Raw genomic sequence first — 20,108 nt, forward strand, 5'->3', positions numbered from 1 at the left:
TTTTCTCAGAGGAATTCAATATTTTGTTCAGTCTGCTTCTTTGTTGCAAAAACTACAACATGTGTGACGGTAGGTAACTAAGCAAATGAACATGTGAGTATGGTACCAAGACCAGAGAGTATCGATAGAGTATAGATATTTAATGTTAAATATTTATTGTAATTGTATTAATATTTCATGTATTAATTGTGTGTTTTTATTATTTTTATGCTTTCTTTTTCTTCTGGTCTTTTATGTGTCCTGACGATCCCTTGTTTATGTAAGCACTTTGAGATTATACATGAAAAGTGCTCTACAAATAACATTTATTATTATTATTATTATTATTATTATTATTATTATTATTATTATTATTATTATTATTATTATTATTATTATTAATTGTATTGTATTTTATTGTATATATATGTATGCTTTCGGCAACAATGGTTACCATCTAGTTCAGCTCGAGACCGAGACCTAAAAGAAACCTAGTTATTTCGTCATCTTGCGTGAGTTGTAGAACATCAGCTCCATCCTGGTTCAGCTAGTTTCCATATGAGGTTGTATTCAACTGCAGCACAATAACACAGAGAAGTGGAGGTTTTATGTTGAACTCACTATAAAAGTTTTCATCAATCAGCTGAGATGAAATATGTGTGGTAGTTGCACTACCGCTATTTCTACACTATTGGAGGATTGACTACAGTGCTTTTGAGGATTAACATGACTACTAACTAGTCCCAAAGTCCTCTAACACAATAACCAGCCTCCACCTCAGAAAAGTCTGATGAATATTAAATCTTACTGATTTAAATTGTACTTAATTTGTAGATGAAATGTGAATTTTAGATATTAAAGACAATTATCGACTTGAACTTGCATTATTTACCATTATAGTAGCCAGATTACACCGTATATCAGCATCACTGAAATGATGGTGATGGTTAATCAATCACAACGATATGAAAGTATTATTCAAAGGCCAATGATGCCATATTTATTCAAACAAGGCCGTTATAAACACAAAACTGTAATTACATACAGACACACATGCAGATGCACCGAAACATTAAATCAAATGCAAAATACAAATAGTTTACAAAACTGTACATTAACAAAAGGAAGAACTGGTGATCACCAGATTCTGTCACCTTGGTGAGCAACGGCATCTCAATTATCCGAGTCCGAGAGACCAGAGACCGAGACCAAGACCACAAAAAAGTGGTCTTGAGAACTACAAGTCTAGCTCTCACCCTGCATGCATGGTATAATTTCTTGTTTCATATTTTGATTGTTACCCTGACCATGACTTAGTAATGTATATTTCTAATATTATTTAACAGTAAGTTCACAAATAAATGCATAATATATCGTACTTTTTACTTTACTGCATTCATTTGATTGGTGTAGTTTAATTTACTGATGAAGACTTTACATACTAAACATGAGATAGGTCACTATGTTTAAACTTAATAAGACTCATATGCTCGATGCAAATAAAGCCTCAACAGCATTTTCACTGCTCCATTATTTCAATTCCTTCCATCCATTATCTACATTTGCTTATTCCTATTAAGGGTCATGAAGATGCCATCATTTTTTTTTTTTTTTACCCTTTCGCTGCATGTGTATGTTGTGTGTACTGCTGCTGCACAAAGCAAATTTCCCCACTAAAGGAGGAATAAAGGACAATCTAAAACTAAGGTCCAAAAGAAAGAGAGAAATATTAAGTACCCCCTTACTGGATTTAAGAGGGTAAATTGCATCCAGGTGCTGCTATTAATCGGCCCTTGATTATTGGTTATCAGCAAATGCGCAGACCTCTAAAAGGTGTTTTTGCAGGAAGCTGGTCTGTAGGGTTCAGCTGTGCTAACAAATGCAACATGGAAACGATATAAGCAATGATCTTAGAGAAGCAATTTTTTGAAGTAAATCAAACTGGAAAGTGTTATAAAACCATTTCTCTGCTAATTTTGAGCTTATAGTGTTGTACTGTGAGAGACATTATTCACAAGTGTATAGAATAGAATAGAATGCCTTTTATTGTCATTTACAGATGTACAGTGAGCTATACATACATAGAATAAAACTGGAGCATCTCACTCTTCAGTGCAACACGTAATAGTAGAAAAAACAACATATATAAATAATAAATACTAAAGCAATCAAGACCACTGCCAATGTCACCAGAAGTGGACATCCCTGCAAAGTATCTCCGATGTCAGGCTGCACAATGCTGAATGAATTAAAAAGAAGAGAAAAACGCGAGCGCTTTCTCAACATAGGCCTCACTGAGCATGTCAAATGTTACAGTCCAGGGGCCTCATTTATAAAGCTTGCTTGCGCACAAAACAGGGCTTGAAAGATGCGCACGCCACCTTCTACGCAAAGGTTGGGATTTAAAAAGAAAAAAATGTGTGTATCTTTACGCCAACCCTGACCCTTGCGCACAAACATTTTGAAGATATGGGGAACTGGCGACACAGGCGGTGAGGTGGTGAAATGAAGCCAGATTTATGTCATACTCTTAATGTCATCGCATATCAGACTTATAATATAATAGCGCTGATCGTGTCCCTCTGTGTGTGAAGCACAGCGTCAGTCAGGACACGGCGTGCCGGGAACCTCCTCTTCACCCACCGCGACAACCGTAGAGTGACTGAGGACAGAACAAATGAGTGCCGAGCCACTCTACGGAGCCCCTAAACTAAGGGACTCAGATTTTTTAAATATATATATAATGAGTTTTACGGGCGCGTGAAACCTTTACGCGCGCGCGTAAAGCCTAAATTATGGTTCCGCGTTAAAACGAAGCGCACCTACGCCATAGGCTCTGCGTTGGTGTAATACAGGACTGTCTCAGAAAATTAGAATATTGTGATAAAGTTCTTTATTTTCTGTAATGCAATTAAAAAAACAAAAATGTCATACATTCTGATTCATTACAAATCAACTGAAATATTGCAAGCCTTTTATTATTTTAATATTGCTGATTATGGCTTACAGTTTAAGATTAAGATTCCCAGAATATTCAAATTTTTTGAGATAGGATATTTGAGTTTTCTTAAACTGTAAGCCATGATCAGAAATATTAAAATAATAAAAGGCTTGCAATATTTCAGTTGATTTGTAATGAATCCAGAATGTATGACATTTTTGTTTTTTTAATTGCATTACAGAAAATCACAATATTCAAATTTTCTGAGACAGTCCTGTATATAAAAAAAATCTGTGTCCCTTTAGGGGCTCCGTACCTCTTGGCCTCCACCTTCAAATCACACCACTTCTTTTTTTTTCTGCAACAGATCTGTCCGTGGCACTCGCTTTATTTTATACTATTTATATACTACTATTTATACTTTTACTGTGACCACCAAATAATGTGGTTTTCCCGGCCTCCACCTCATCCACAACATCTCTATCTCAGTCTCCGTGAAATTTAGTGGCACGATTGCCTGGCTCGACACGTCTCATTCATCCTGACGCACAGCAGAAACAGGCTGCAGGCTCATTTATATGCAAATACAATCCAATACAGAAAGTGGGCGTGTAGAGGGCGGGATATGAGGCGAATTCATGTGCGCAACCTTCCAGCTGGACTGTGATTTATAAAGCGAACATTGCGTGCAGGTGTGCGTGCACACGGTTTTATAAATCCGGATTTTCTTGTGCTTTTGGGCGGACGTGCACTTTTAGTATGGATCCTACACACTCTTCTATAAATGAGGCCCCAGGACAGTTGAAGTCAAGAAAATCAGAGGTAGACTAAAGAGGTTACATTTGTTGGGAAGAGCTTGGAGGCAAAACTGCATATTTACGGCCTCCATGCTCGCCGCCATCTTTGGTGGAGATCCAACACAGCATTTCAGCAGAACCAGCTCATGTCCATAGCCAAGCACGGCGGTGGAGGTGTGAGGATTTGGGGCTGTCTTGCAGCCACGGGACCTGGGCACCTCGTAGTCGGGCACCAGCTCCTCCGTGCTCCGCCCTCTTCCAGACACACATGTGAGGCCCTTTGTCTGGCAACCACAACTTAGTTAAACATGCAAGAGCACAATGGAAAGGACACCAGGAAATGTGCATCAGAATGTCTTCAAAATAAAAGAATCAAGTTTTTTTCGGACAGCCTAATCAAAGCCCAGACTCTAACCGGCTGAAATGGTGTGATGGGACCTTATCAGAGCTGTACACATGCTCAACAATTTGAATGAACTGAGTTTGTAAAGAAGAATGGACCCAAATTCCTCCAGAGCGATGTGATGAACTGATAAAGTGGTACAGGAAAAGACTGGTTCAGACGTCTGGAGCTGGAGGGGGAGCAACAAGCTGCTGGATCATGAGGGTACCCAGTAATTACAGCCCAGCCTTTATCTTTCTCTTCATTTACTAACAGTTTTATTTATGATTCTACCTTATCGTGATAATTACAATCTAATGTTTTCTTTTATATTTTAACCAACACACACAAACTAAAATTAATACTAATTGTTTGCACATGACTCTATTATTTCTGAATGGAAGAAGCTCATTTTTGTTATTTCAACTGCTTATTAACACAATTTCCACCTGCAGCTACCGACTCTGAGACGTCCAGATTAGTTTGAAGGTAGTCTTAGTTTAGGGAAGAAAGTTTAGGAATAACTTTTTCTTTAGTGTGTGTTTTTTTAAGAGAAAAACCGAATGCTGCTCCACAGCAGGTTTAGCTCCTTAACTGCAGCCAAATCTGCTCTCTCTTGTCTTGAAGTTGATAGATCGCTGTCAGATTGTGGGGGAAACCTTCTGTACTTGCTCCTGTGAGGTCTCCTCTCTGGTACACTGGGAATAATGACATGTCTTCCTCTCGGGGAGTGTTCTGTACTTGGCCAGATGTGCGGACATTTCCTTCTCCAGTCGTCCCCCAGCGCTTCCTTCAGTTCAGACCTTTCTGTTTCGGCTGATCTCACCAGCGACTTTTCCTTGAATCCACCAAAGCTGAACTGAACTGGATCGTCTCAGTGTTCCTGCCGTTGGGGGATTTAGTCGTAGACGCAACTGCAGATGATTTATATCATTTATACCAACAGTTTTCTCAGGTTCAGGTTTATTCAAACGTTTATATTCTAGTGTCTGACGTGACTGCTAACTTAGTCATGCGGTTCAGACTTGCAGGGGACTGTGACGTGAAGGACCTACAGCAGAGTAGAAGCTGCCCCACCTTTATCTCCACCCTGCGCCACATCAAGCTGCTTTTGCTCTACTTCCTAATGGGGTGGTGCACAGATGTAGCCCCCCCATTTCAAAAGAAGCATAACTAACAGAGGTGGAGTGGCTGCACCCCCATAATCTGTTCCTAAGGAACGCCTTTTTAAGCAGCTCGTAAAGAAGCAAATCAGAAGCAGCAGTCAGTTGCTACCTGTTATAAACACTAAAACGCCAATGATTGTGACAATGTCAGGACGACCCCTCTGTGAAACGCACTGAGCCGAAAACACACACACACACACACATAACAACTTCACTTTACGGTCCAACCCTGAATTAGGTCTTAGCTTTGGTGTTTTACCAAGATAAATCATATTCCAGGGCAAATCCCACGTCTCTGTGCCGAATCACAACCTCTTTGATCTGTTGGGTTTTCCTCTGTTACCGGTATAATCGTGCGAAAGCATGCGACAGTAAGCCAGTACCTGCGTGTCTTTAGGCAGTAACTGCACTTCATTTATCAGTGTGTGCTCTGAATGTGTCCTGTCTCTGTGCTTCTTGTATTTTATTTTATTTGTTTTTTGATGAACTGGCAACTATTCTTCATGGAGGTGACTTGGGCACATTAAACGAAAGCAAAATGGTAATATGTGGATTTATTTAATAACAATATACATCAAATTGAAAAGAAAATATTTAGTACACACCATTGAAACTGTCATCATCTCAACATTCCTCCTCAAAGACATCTCTAAAAAAAAATTACACAACAAAAAAATTAATCTTGGTACAAAAACTCGGGACAAATTAAAGAATGGATTTCTAAAGGCTGAACACTGAATTAATCCAACGTGTATGCAGCAGAAGTGTAATGTTTTCATTTGGGCTACATTCATTTACTCTGGTCTGGTAACGTGTATCGTTATATTTTAGACTTGTGTTGTAGTTTCACATGTCTTACCTTTATTTTGCAACCAATCCAATCAAATACGGATATTTTAGAGCGGTAATCTGGCCTTGTTAGGAAGGTTTAAACCTTTTCTGCTTTTCTTCCTGATGTATTTTTGGCCAAAACAATTCCTAGAAATGTCACTAATACTTCTCAAAATTGTATGAACTTCAGAAAAACCATGTAAAACAGTAGGACTCCTTTAATGTCCACTTCTTTACATTTCTGGAGCAAAGTCTACAATTTCTATTTTACACTGGATTTTTTTTAACCAAAACTGCAGATTTTTAAGGCAACAAACGCTGTAACGTATCATTGTCATAATCATCCTACGACATATGTTTACAACACAAGAATATACTATTAATCAAGTAAAATTATCATTTTCAGGGAGACTATTGTCCATAAATTGTGTTCAAAACATGTTCTGGGTCTCTGGAAAGCGCCTAGAGACAACTTTTGTTGTATTAGACGCTATATAAATAAAATTGAATTGAATTGAATAAAGTGCTTGTAATAATTAATATACTGAGTAAATTATTGTTTTCTCGATACAAATCGTTTTTTAAATATTTTGAATGATTACAAAGTAATTAAAAAAGCTTAAAGAGCAGATTGCAGGTTGGAGACCCCTGTGAATCAATGTGTAGGAAAATAATGTGGGAACTGAATTTTCATTGAAATACGCATAAATATATACTACAGTGACCTCCGGAGTTGTTTTTGTGAGAGTATTTTACTTCCGCATCTGAAAGAGCTGAACCGGAAGTGACGTGGCACCAGGGAGCGCGGTGAATTCAACAATAGGAAAAATAATGGATCTTAATGTTAGTTGTGACACTGAAGAGGTTGTGAATCTGTATTCACACCAATATGACGGGCCACAGCCTTATAATTACGAACCCGTTAGATCCTGTAGATCATCTGGTCTTCCGGCCTCCGGGCCGCCTCTGCAGCGCAGCTTCCCCGGGAGCTGCGTCTCCTTCTCAGGTAACGAGCTCGAGTCCCCCCGTGTCCCACCACGGAGCTGCCGCGTTAACGTGTCGCCGCGTACCCTACGGCGTAGGCTCTGCGTCGGTGTAACGGTGTCAAGAGCAGAGACCATTTATTTAATAAATAGCTTGGAGGACAGATGGTGGATCATCTGTAGTTCTGGGTCGCACGTTAGACGTCAGACTCAGAGCAGATTTGTTGTTGTTTTGGAGCATAATGTGACGTTCGAAAACGCAAAACTGCTCTCTGTCTCTGTCTACACGCATCTACATAAACAGAGTTTTCAAAAATCTTCACTTTGCCCAGAGTTTTTTTAAACATTCGTTTATTTGCGTTTTCATGTGGATGACAGGTCCAAATGTAGGAAAATATCTTCAGTTTAGCAGATACCCGGCTACGTGTGTACGGGGTCTGCATAGTCAGATGGGGCAGAGCTGTGGAGACGTCTCCCTCCCGCTGCGTCATATGACGCGGTGTTTGAAAAAAAAAGCGTTTGTAGGAGCTTTGTTAAAAGGAACCCTGCATATTAAGACATGTAGGTCTTTAAAGATAAATGTTGGTATCAATTATAACAATGTGATATAAAAAACCTTGTTGATGTCTTCGTTTTAATCAAATTTGAAAATATAATTTAACATGTAGGTCGCCATTGTTTTTTACGTTCTGGGTAGTACGTCACACGGTGGCACCTGCTAACCCCCGTCCACTGTTCTGACACCCAGAAACAGATGAAAACACAGCTAAACAGGTGACGGCGCACCAGAAACACAGATGAAAACACAGCTGAACATTAAGGTGACGGCGCACCTACAAAAAAGTAAAATAAAATTAAAAAAAAGTGCAGCCCCATACAGCATGAACTATAAAAACACCATAAAACTCAGATAGACTAACAGACCACACGTTTCAACTAGCAGATAACCGATGCTACAATAAAAACCCCAGCCAGATCTGGCGTCATTAAATTAAATAAAGATGTTCTTGCCTATTTGAAGCGAAGTCTGCGCCTCCCGTTTCGTCAAAGTCCCGGGCCAGTCCCCTTAGACTCTGGTCTGTCATCACCCAGCACCGAGGCCGGTTTTAGGGGGGAGAGGGGGGGGCTATGCCCACTCAAACGTGCATATTGCCCACCGGCGTCTCCATCCCGGCGGCGGCAGCGAGAGCGGAGAGCGGAGAGCGGGTGGCGGAGCGCTGCGGGCTGTAGAGCCCCGGCTACGCAGGCTACGGCGTAGCCTACGCCGTCTACGCCGTAGGCTACGCCGTCTACGCAGGAGCCTAATGCACTGGTAAGATGCTCACGACATTGATCATTTTTGCAGATCTCCCGTGCATCACAGAACTTTGATCCAGTTTGCCTGAACCGAGACGTCTTATGGGCTCCCTCGTCAGCCTCCACGGCCGGGAGAGTGCTGCTCATCTATGTTTTAGATACCTGTCCCAGTTAAACTAATGGGGCTTATCTTCCCAGAGCCACCGTCGTACGTCATCGCCCCCAGAATACATTGCGCAGGTAAAACATGGCGCCTCCCGCAGGTCAAAATATGTAATAAACATTGTAGATTTTTAAAGCAATTAGATTATTTTATGTGTTTCTAACAACATATTTTAGTATAAGAGAACAATTGTGGCTAATTAGGGACTACATGTCTTAATATGCAGGGTTCCCTTTAAAATCAGCCACTTTTTCCTCTGAATACGTGCCCTTATGTCTTGTAAAACACATTAAATCCTACATTAACTTCTCACATAGTCATTTTCATATAAGGTCAGGTATAATTTTGGAAAAAATTCTAACCTGCAATATGCTCTTTAAACAAAAAAAGATCACCTAATGAAAATAGATAAATAAAAGTTTTACTTGTCTTTTCCTGCACACACACACACACACACACACACACACACACACACACACACACACACACACACACACACACACACACACACACACACACACCGGAGGTGCGTGACCCTCGCCCAGCTCACCTCTCTCACTCTTTCCGGTTTAATCATGACACCCATCAGTTGGGTGACAGGTCACGTGACGGCCGTAGCTGGTCCGGAAGGAGGGGGGGAGTGATGGCAGGAAGGGAGGGGGCGGGAGAAGAGGGGGCGGCTGATGTTGCTAAGAAACTGCATCAGGTTAAACAGAGTCAGAAAGGAAGCTCTGCGGCGGGGCTTCAAAATAAAGCTCGATACTGAACGTTTTTTCTGTTCAGTAGAAAGGTGAAGGCTGCGTCCGAAATTGCATACTTCCACCCTAATGAGTATGCAAAATGAGTATGCGAGATTTTTTAGTGCGTCCGAAACATTAGTACGTACTCAATAGTATGCTCTATCCATACTCATTCCGGAGAAATCTATACGGTGCGTCCGAAATGCCATACTAAAAAGTATATAGCCTACTAAAAATTATACTTAAATTTGGCACACTTTTGAGTAAATATCCATAGTGTTGCATTAATTCGGACGTACTATTAAGAGCGCACACGTCACTTCCTGCCGTAGGGAGGGGGGGGAGTTGTTACCATGGTAACCTGTCACAGCAGCAGTAGCAGCACCACTCCGCTCTTTCCCGTTTATCCTTTGCCGAAACAAGATGAGATTATATAATATTATTATATACGAATATTATAATATTAATATTATATAATAATATTATTATACTTAATATTATACTTATGACATATACGTATCACTTAGCAACCAAACGCTGCTGCATTGCATTGTGGTAAGTTTCTGCTCGGCTAGTGTCCATCAATCCACACTAAAAAAATTCTCCGATATGAGTATGGATAGTACATACTATTGAGTACGTTCTAATGTTTCAGAGGCGCTAAAAAATCTTGCACACTCATTTTGCATACTCATTAGGGTGGAAGTATGCAATTTCGGACGCAGCCTTAGTGTGGATTGATGGACACAAGCTAAGCAGAAACTTTCCACAATGTAATGCAGCGGTGTTTGAATGCTAAGTGATACGTATATGTCATAAGTATAATATTAAGTACAATAATATTATTATATAATATTAATATTATAATATCCGCATATAATAATATTATATAATGTCATCTTGTTTCGGCCATAATAAACGGGAAATAGCGGTGCGCTGCTGCTGCTGCTGCTGCTGCTGCTGCTGCTGCTGCTGCTGCTGCTGCTGCTGCTGCTGCTGCTGCTGCTGCTGCTGCTGCTGCTGCTGCTGCTGCTGCTGCTGCTGCTGCTGCTGCTGCTGCTGCTGCTGTGACACATCACTTCCTCCCAACGGCAGGAAGTGACGTTTGCGCTCTTAATAGTACGTCCGAATTAATGCACACTACTGATATTTACTCAAAAGTGTGCTGAACTTAAGTATACTTTTTAGTATATACTGCTTAGTACGGGATTTTGGACGCACCGCATGTGTCTCTTGGCTCAAGTAAAGCCAAATTGGTTAAAAAAATGTTTCTTTTAATTGCAGTTCATCAAATAAACAGACGTAAATCTGGGTTAAAAACCAAGTCAGACTATGAGGAAAAAGAGGCTTCAAAAATACTCTTCAGAGAACCTATGGCTGACATCACAGGACCCTTTTCCAGTTTTTCTGACACAGTTTATGCACTTTCCACATTTTACTAAAACTACGGGGAACATACTTTACAAGACGCACATGACAGCTCACCCAGAAACACATCCAGTGTGAAACTGTCTATTTAGACTGGAATAGTTGCTGACGCCAGTTACAAAGGTCTTAGTGATGTTTAACACTGTTGACAACAACTCCTCAAGAAAAGGTGTCAAATAAACAGATCTGTGCATCAATTCAACCATAAGTCATATTCAAGTGGCTAAATGCATAAACACATACGTTGTTGTCTAGGCAGTGTTTCGGTGAACGGTCTTACAGAGAAAGATTTACTGTATTAAATATCCGCTGAGCTATTTTTGTTTCCTTTGTTGTGGTTAAATAAGGGTGCAGATTTAAATTATTGATGACAAATAAAGCGGCAGTTGAAGACACGCCGGCACTAACCAGTTTGGATGTTGTTTGCTTATAATATTTCAGCTGCTGAAGATAATTTAACCAGAACTGAAAGCAAATCAAATATTGTAATTACACCAGAAAATCTCTACAGGGATGATATGTTACACACATCCAGGGTCACCGCAGCCCTGCAGTTGTCCCTGTTTCTCTTTGTTGTTGCTGTTTTGCAGTAGATAAGTATTTCCAGTGTTCAGTGTAGGGGGACTACGACTTCAACAAGGACAGAAATATGTCATTTGCAGAACCTTGTTTTTTTTCATTGAATCCTATGAAACCAGATGATTGACTTCTGTCTTCTATTCTTAAGTCTGTTTCTTGACCATCTTGCTGCTGCAGTCACATCTAATTGACACGCATTGTCCTCCATTCCTGATATCCTGCTGTGTCCTCCTCAGTGTCCTGAGCTCATCCATTTTATTCACCGGCGATGTCACGTTCCCCGTGACGATCAAGGGAAGAGATGATTCAAACCTCCTCATCTTCCCTCTCTGCTTCGCTCCCATCATCCGTCCTTGATGTTTTTATATAGGAAATACTTTGGTGAATACTCGATCCTGAATCAGCTGTTCCCTTACAGAAATAACTCCCTCATCCTCATGATTAGTCATTGCAGAAGTTGAAGAGGTCCGGAGAGACCAGCAGAATTCCCCAAAAACAACACAGAGCCTATGTGGGATATTCTGCAGTGGTTGAACGATCACGTGATCTCGATCCAGTTAGGTTGCATTTTGTTTTTTAAAGACAAACAAACAAACAACGACAGCTCCAGTGAAGGCCCAGCATAAGATCCCAAAGGAAGAAAATCCTCACTTAATGCCGTCCAGACTGTCATTTTATGACAAAAAACATTCCAGACAAAATAATGAATAAGTGAACGTTTCATTTCTGGTTGTATTAATTTGTCCGAATATGTCTGGGTTTTTGAAAATAAGGGTTTTATATATTAGATACTTTATTCCTGTCTTGTGTTGGACGTCCCCTCCTGTTTTGACAAACGTGACCAGAGCCAGCAGCTGGTTTAGTGCGGAGACACGGAGACATGGGAAGACAGCTGACTGCTCAAGTGTAACACAACCTGCCAACTGCTATTAAGCCTGAGATGTTTCCTCTCAGTTTCCACCAGTGCATCTCTCTGCAAATACGATAAATTGAAAGGATCTGAAAACTTTCCATGTGCGATGTGCAATTGAATCTATGACGAGTCATTAAATTATTATTTTAAAAGCTTCTCATAAATGCATGTTATATGTCAACATTATAATTTGCAAATGGCCACTGTCCTTCATCTCTAACTGAAGCAGCTGGGTAAATGTAGTTCAACACTTCCTATGAAATATGGTGGAGCAGATCCTCATTTAGAATATGAGTATATGAATCTTTGTCCGTCAAGTCTTAGTAAAGGTAATTCAGGTATTTGTGCAGAAGATTGTTTTATATGTTAGAGGACACCTTTGAAAACATTTTAAGAGATTGAACACAAGAATGTAAAACTGATATCATGAGGTGGTGATTTGTGGGTGATTAAGTTGTTTTCTTTGTTTGTTTTTGTTTTTTTTTCATGGCAAAATATTCAGGCTGCACCCAAATCTTTTTTCTTCTTTTTTTTTTTTTTTAATAAAGGGACTCTGCATACTAACATTCAGGATCGTGTTTTTATGCCAAGCCTTTGAAAATAATGTCTCCATTTTTACTCAACATAGGAAAATGATTAAAATCTGTCCACTCCAAGTTAAAACAACTTTTTAATCATCATATTTGACACAAATTCAGTATAAAATTGTTTATGAGCTTCCTTGAATATGGAACTATTACACTCACTCAGATTGATGTAGTACTACAGTCTTCTGAATAGAGTTGAACAGTTTCATAGAGTATTTCATTTGGAAAATGCTCAGCTAACGTATGAGTCCATGATATTTGTTCTTAAAGGTAACCTGCGTAAGACCGACCACTCCAGACCAGATGGTGGCAGTATATCATGATGACAATGCTGTGCCCCTAGCATAAGATACAATGAACTGTAATGTGGTCCAGAATAAAGAGCCAGTTGTTTCCTTTCTATTTCTTTAATTACAAAAAGCCCTTTCCATCAAGGAAAAGCAATGTTACACTCTCCTTCTTCTCAACCCTGGAGACAGTTATTATGTGGGAACAGGTGGTCTTGGTGGTGGGGCACTTCATAAAGACTTTATATTATTTTATCAGGATGTCAGTGTGATTGACTGTGTAGAAAACATCCTCAGCCAGTGTAACATCTTCCTCTTCTTCAGGTGAATGTGTGAAGGTAGTGCTACAATGATTTATATCACTTCTAGTGGTACAAAGTGGTTTTACGAGGCTTGATGGTCTGTCCTCATGTGACACCACATTATTTTCAGTCTTCTATCAACACAGGGGGCAGACTTATGTGTCCTTAACATAGTGTACAAATGGTTGGTTTTTTTATATACTTTTTTATTTTGCATATAAATATTTGAATGTTTAATTTCTACATATGGAACCTTTAACTAAAAGCGTTCAGGTAAATTATACCACGCTTTAGTAAAATTGTCTGTCCCAGCTTGGCAACTTCTGTATACATGTACATTTAGACAAACGTGGAAAAACTTGTTTATTTTCGTTTGGTGGCTTGTTTTTGTTTCCAATGCCGTTTTAGACATTTACTTCTTGTCCTTTTTATAAATACAGCAAAGGAATCAAGTTTGGGGTTTGTATAATTCATAGAGCCACAATGGCCACTTTAATTGGTAGGATGACTAGTTTAAATGTAGTTTCAACATATATTTTATTGTATACATTTGTTACTGTTTCACCTAGGGTTGCCAACTCCCTGAAAAATAAATAAGGGACACCTCATCAGCAGGGCCGGCCAACCCGACCGATTGCCTTCACCCTTCCTGGCGTGGTGAATTTTTTTAGTCCCTTTTTTTGTGAATGAAACTCTTTTTTTTAACAATTTGACTAGAACCTGAATTGAATTAGATGCATATTTTTGAATGCCATGAACACATGGAAAACAAATTATTATCCAGCAATTCACTTTAATACAAAATAACAAAATGAACTGAATAAAATAAGTATCTTTCTTAAACAGAAACATGTCCTGCTTAACTTAAAATTGTATAAATGAATATAAAACAATAGAAAGAAAGCAGAACATCCATTCTGTAATAGTGCACCTTTTTAGTGCAATAACAAAAATGCAAACAGAAAGTCTGTAGAAAACTTGTAAACATATTTGTGCCTCAAAAGCCATGACTGTAGGCTACAGTTGTAGTAAAACAGAAAAAAATAACCTATGAACTCAATAGCTCAATGCCATTTTCCATTGGCATTTTATGACTATTTTTTGACTCTCACAGTAATACGGGACAAAGTGCGTCCCTTTTCAGCTCAATACGGGACGTACTTTAGTTTATAAATACGAGACAAATCTGTTTTTCAAGGGACGGTTGGCAACCCTAGTACCAACATATGTTGTTGTCTTTAATATATCCTGTCCTTAAAACAAACATATTCAATTAATTAATTAACAAACATTGTAAAAAAAAAAACGTGGAAAAACCTTTTTTTTTCATTTGGTTGCTTGTTTTTGTTTTCCAATGCCGTTTTAGACATTTACTTCTTGTCCTTTTTATAAATACAGCAAAGGAATCAAGTTCGGTGTTTGTATAATTCACAGAGCCACAATGGCCACTTTAATTGGAAGGAACTAGATGACTAGTTTAAATGTAGTTTCAACATATATTTTATTGTATACATTTGTTACTGTTCTTCTTCTTCTTCTTCTTTTGTGTTTCCAGCAGTTTTGACGCATCCAGGCGTATTACTGCCCTCCTCTAGTAGTTTGGGGCTGAATTAGTTCACAATGGTCACTTTAATTCTCGAGTAAAGCCCAGTGGCATGCAGAAGATGTATGACTGCCCTTGCTATCAGTTGATGGTCCTCATGTTGGCCGAGTAATATTCTAACAGAAAAACAAGATATACCTAGATCTAACAAGGTTCTATATAAAATACTCCTTTCTGCAGAATACTTTCTACACTCCATCAGAACATGTTGAACTGTTTCCGGCCTCCCACACTCACACAACCCACTTGGATGTTTCCCTACCACAAATAAGTTCTGATGTAGCCAACAGTGCCCCAGCCTCAATCGGGTTAATTTAACCACGTCAACTCGACTTCCAGAATAATGATATGAAGTATTGACCTTCGGCTGAATATTAAAAAAGTGCCTCCCTTTTTCCTCCTTCTCCCAAATTTCACTCTCTCCCAATTCCCTCCTTGATATTACACCTATACTCAGCCTTTCCTAGTGGGATCTCAACATCCACCACGTCTCGCTTTAGTGCTGCTTTCGCCACCCTATCAGCTAATTCATTCACTGGAACCCACATAAATTTCACCATGCACTGCAGTTTTTCAAGTCGAAACAATACTAATAATATTTCACTTAGTACATCTGGTCTAGACTGACAACAACTACTAATTTTTATGGCTTTCAGGGCTGCTGCAGAGTCTGAGCAAATCACCACTCCCTCTGGCTTACTCTCCTCTACCCAGTATAACGCCCAAAGTACAGCTAATAATTCAGTAGGGAACACAGATACATTTTGTTACTGTTTCACCTAGCTTGTTTGTCTTACAGTTTTTCACAATTGTTTAAACACATTAATTGGAACATCAGACACAATGTGCACAACCTGAAACCCATGTTTGACATCTAGAACCAACAAAAATATAAAAACAAAACGTCCCGGACGAGCCCCCAAATATTACCGGCGCCAGAGCTAGGGGTCTCTGGTCCGGCAATATGAGCCACTCAGGCGGCGGGCACTGAGCGGCTGAGCTACGGTGTGGCTAACAACTGCAACTGTGGATCCAAACACAAACATGACATGATCATACTACTGCTGCTCAGCAGGTTTATTCTCTGCTTAATATTCATATTTCAGAATACAGAACACTATAAATAACGTTTCATATTTCAGAATACAGAACACTGTAAATAACGTACCAATTACTTCCTGAAAAGTCTTAACAAACAACAACTCTCATTTACGGTTATGGTCGGAACTCGGAACTGTTCACACACACGTACACATTCACTCTGGCTCAACCGACCTCTGTAGACGGGGCCGACATAAACTTCGACGATAAAGTACATATTTGAACATTCTACCATGCTTAGCTTCACTTCGTATCTTCATTATATGTTGTTATACAGTTTAACCAAACACAAATATACAAATGACAGTTTTTCACAATTGTTTAAACACATTTCCTGATAGACTACCTCACTTTCTCAAAACTCTAAACACAAATTACAAAACTCACACACAAAATGCAAAATCCTACACTTCTCTTGCAAAAGCACACTCTACCCTCAAAACAGTGTTAACTATTCACTAAATGGTATTTCCTTCTCAAATGCCAAACACATACATCATTTGAGTAGACATTTCTAAGCACCCACTGAACACTGATGTGCAGAATGGAAGACACTATAGTATGAATGGAAAACAATATATGAATGTCTCAGAATCATGCATTGTATGTTCAGTGTTACACCTTCAGCTGTTGGATGTAATATATCACCATATAGTATTCTTATGTATAGGCTACTCAAATAGAAAACAACACACAATTCTTTACTGTAACAACAAATACGTAATATTTTACAGTATGAGTAGGAAAGCTAGAAGAAGTGCAGTGTTGTAGGGGCCAAGGGTGGCATGGTGATGGAGGACGCCGTGGTGATTGAGTCCAGTTTGCCAGTTTGAGCAACATTTATTTATTTTTCTTATTTATTTACATTGTTTCTTTCTTTCTCTCATATATATATGTATGTATGTATGTATGTATGTATGTATGTATGTATGTATGTATGTGTATATATATATATATATATATATATATATATATATATATATATAAATATGTGTATGTATATATTTTTTTTTCTTCTCATGTTATTTTGTTTTGTTTTTTCAAATCTTGCACTATAGTGGTTACATTGTGTTACTGTAAAAGGGTAGACAAAATAAGCTTTGGCTTCAGTCTACACCTTTTGGTCCTTGTTTGATATACATGCAAAAAAAACAACTTTGTATTGACTACTGACTTCTATAACGTGACCAAATAAACATATCAAATCAAATCAATCAAATTGATGGCAGCACACATTGTTATGTTCCCTCCACGTTGGCCAGGGACCTCTGTGATGACACGCTGGCCAATGATATTCCTCCCTCGGCACCTTCTTTTTACAAGGTTGAACCCCGCTTCATCAATGAATATGAATTCAATGGCAAATGGCTGATTGCATATTGCACAACAGCCTTTGGAGTTTAGAAATGTGATTGACTGTGTGTTCTGTGTGAACAGCAAGAGAGGGAATTCAGGAAGAGTGTGCAGGATATTGTGAATTGTGTGTAGTGTTGTGAGAAATGTGTGGTATGGAATGGGAATTTGAGTCTAGAGCAGTAAATGTGCTTGGAGTTCAGCAGGATTGGTTAAGTCACCTGAAACATGAGTTTCAGTTTGTGCACATTGTGTCTGATGTTCCAATAAATGTGTTTAAACAATTGTGAAAAACTGTAATATATTTTACATACCTGTGGATCCAAACACAAACACGACCGTTGTTAGCTCATACTACTGCTGCTCAGGAGGTTTATTCTCTGCACATGCGCAGTGCAGAGCAGAAACTACTTGCCTGGATCCACTGGTGTTAAAGCACCACCTACTGGAAAAATGAAATGGTAATGTTTTTTGTTCATACGGATTCAAATAAAAGTTTATAAATAAAAAAAATACAAGTTAAAATGAAAAAGAGGGGGTGTCTGTTAATGTGATAACTATAACTAGTGGCTATTCCAGACCCACTACACTCTCCCCTGCTTCAAGAGATGTCTCCGGACATCTAGAACCAACAAAAATATAAAAACAAAACGTCCCGGACGAGCCCCCAAATATTACCGGCGCCAGAGCTAGGGGTCTCTGGTCCGGCAGTATGAGCCACTCAGGCGGCGGGCACTGAGCGGCTGAGCTACGGTGTGGCTAACAACAGCAACTGTGGATCCAAACACAAACACGACCGTTGTTAGCTCATACTACTGCTGCTCAGCAGGTTTATTCTCTGCTTAATATTCATATTTCAGAATACAGAACACTATAAATAACGTTATATATTTCAGAATACAGAACACTGTAAATAACGTACCAATTACTTCCAGAAAAGTCTTAACAAACAACAACTCTCATTAACTGTTATGGTCGGAACTGTTCACACACAAAATGAAAAAGAGGGGGTGTCTGTTAATGTGATAACTATAACTAGTGGCTATTCCAGACCCACTACACTCTCCCCTGCTTCAAGAGATGTCTCCGGACATCTAGAACCAACAAAAATATAAAAACAAAACGTCCCGGACGAGCCCCCAAATATTACCGGCGCCAGAGCTAGGGGTCTCTGGTCCGGCAGTATGAGCCACTCAGGCGGCGGGCACTGAGCGGCTGAGCTACGGTGTGGCTAACAACAGCAACTGTGGATCCAAACACAAACACGGCCGTTGTTAGCTCATACTACTGCTGCTCAGCAGGTTTATTCTCTGCTTAATATTCATATTTCAGAATACAGAACACTATAAATAACGTTATATATTTCAGAATACAGAACACTGTAAATAACGTACCAATTACTTACAGAAAAGTCTTAACAAACAACAACTCTCATTAACTGTTATGGTCGGAACTGTTCACACACACGTACACATTCACTCTGGCTCAACCGACCTCCGTGGACGGGGCCGACATAAACTTCGACGATAAAGTACATATTTCAACATTCTACCATGCTTAGCTTCACTTCGTATCTTCATTAGATGTTGTTACACAGTTTAACCAAACACAAATGTACAAATTAATACATTTTACATACCTGTGGATCCAAACACAAACACCAACGTTGTTAGCTCATACTACTGCTGCCAGCAGGTTTATTCTCTGCACATGCGCAGTGCAGAGCAGAAACTACTTGCCTGGATCCACTGGTGTTAAAGCACTACCTACTGGCGCGAAATGGTAATGTTTTTTGTTCATACGGATTCAAATAAAAGTTAATAAATAAAAAAAATACAAGTTAAAATGAAAAAGAGGGGGTGTCTGTTAATGTGATAACTATAACTAGTGGCTATTCCAGACCCACTACAACTACACATAATTCCCAATACCCTGCACACTCTTCCTGAATTCCCTCTCTTGCTGTTCACACAGAACATACAGTCAATCACATTTCTAAACTCCAAAGGCTGTTGTGAAATATGCAATCAGCAATTTGCCATAAAAGGGTCACAGGTGAGCTCCTCGTTTGTTTGGAGAACAATGGATGGTGGCAATATTGAGAGAGGTGAGCAGCTTGCTGTGATGTCCAGTGGACTGCACATTTTGAGTCCAAATACTGTAAAATATTACTGTATTTGTTGTTACAGTAAAGAATTGTGTGTTGTTTTCTATTTGAGTAGCCTATACATAAGAATACTATATGGTGATATATTACATCCAACAGCTGAAGGTGTAACACTGAACATGCAATGCATGATTCTACTGAGACATTCATATAGTGTTTTCCATTCATACTATAGTGTCTTCCATTCTGCACATCAGTGTTCAGTGGGTGCTTAGAAATGTCTACTCAAATGATGTATGTGTTTGGCATTTGAGAAGGAAATACCATTTAGTGAAGAGTTAACACTGTTTTGAGGGTAGAGTGTGCTTTTGCAAGAGAAGTGTAGGATTTTGCATTTTGTGTGTGAGTTTTGTGAGAAAGTGAGGTAGTCTATCAGGAAATGTGTTTAAACAATTGTGAAAAACTGTAACTGTTAGCAAACTAGCTATCTGTTTGGCTAGCTGTGTTTTCGCCACGAATTTTATTTTGAAAGAGACGGCCGGAAGTCACGTGTGGTCCCGTTGGTGTGAC

This window comes from Cololabis saira, chromosome 19, assembly GCF_033807715.1.
Source record: "Cololabis saira isolate AMF1-May2022 chromosome 19, fColSai1.1, whole genome shotgun sequence".
Lineage (NCBI taxonomy): Eukaryota > Metazoa > Chordata > Actinopteri > Beloniformes > Belonidae > Cololabis > Cololabis saira.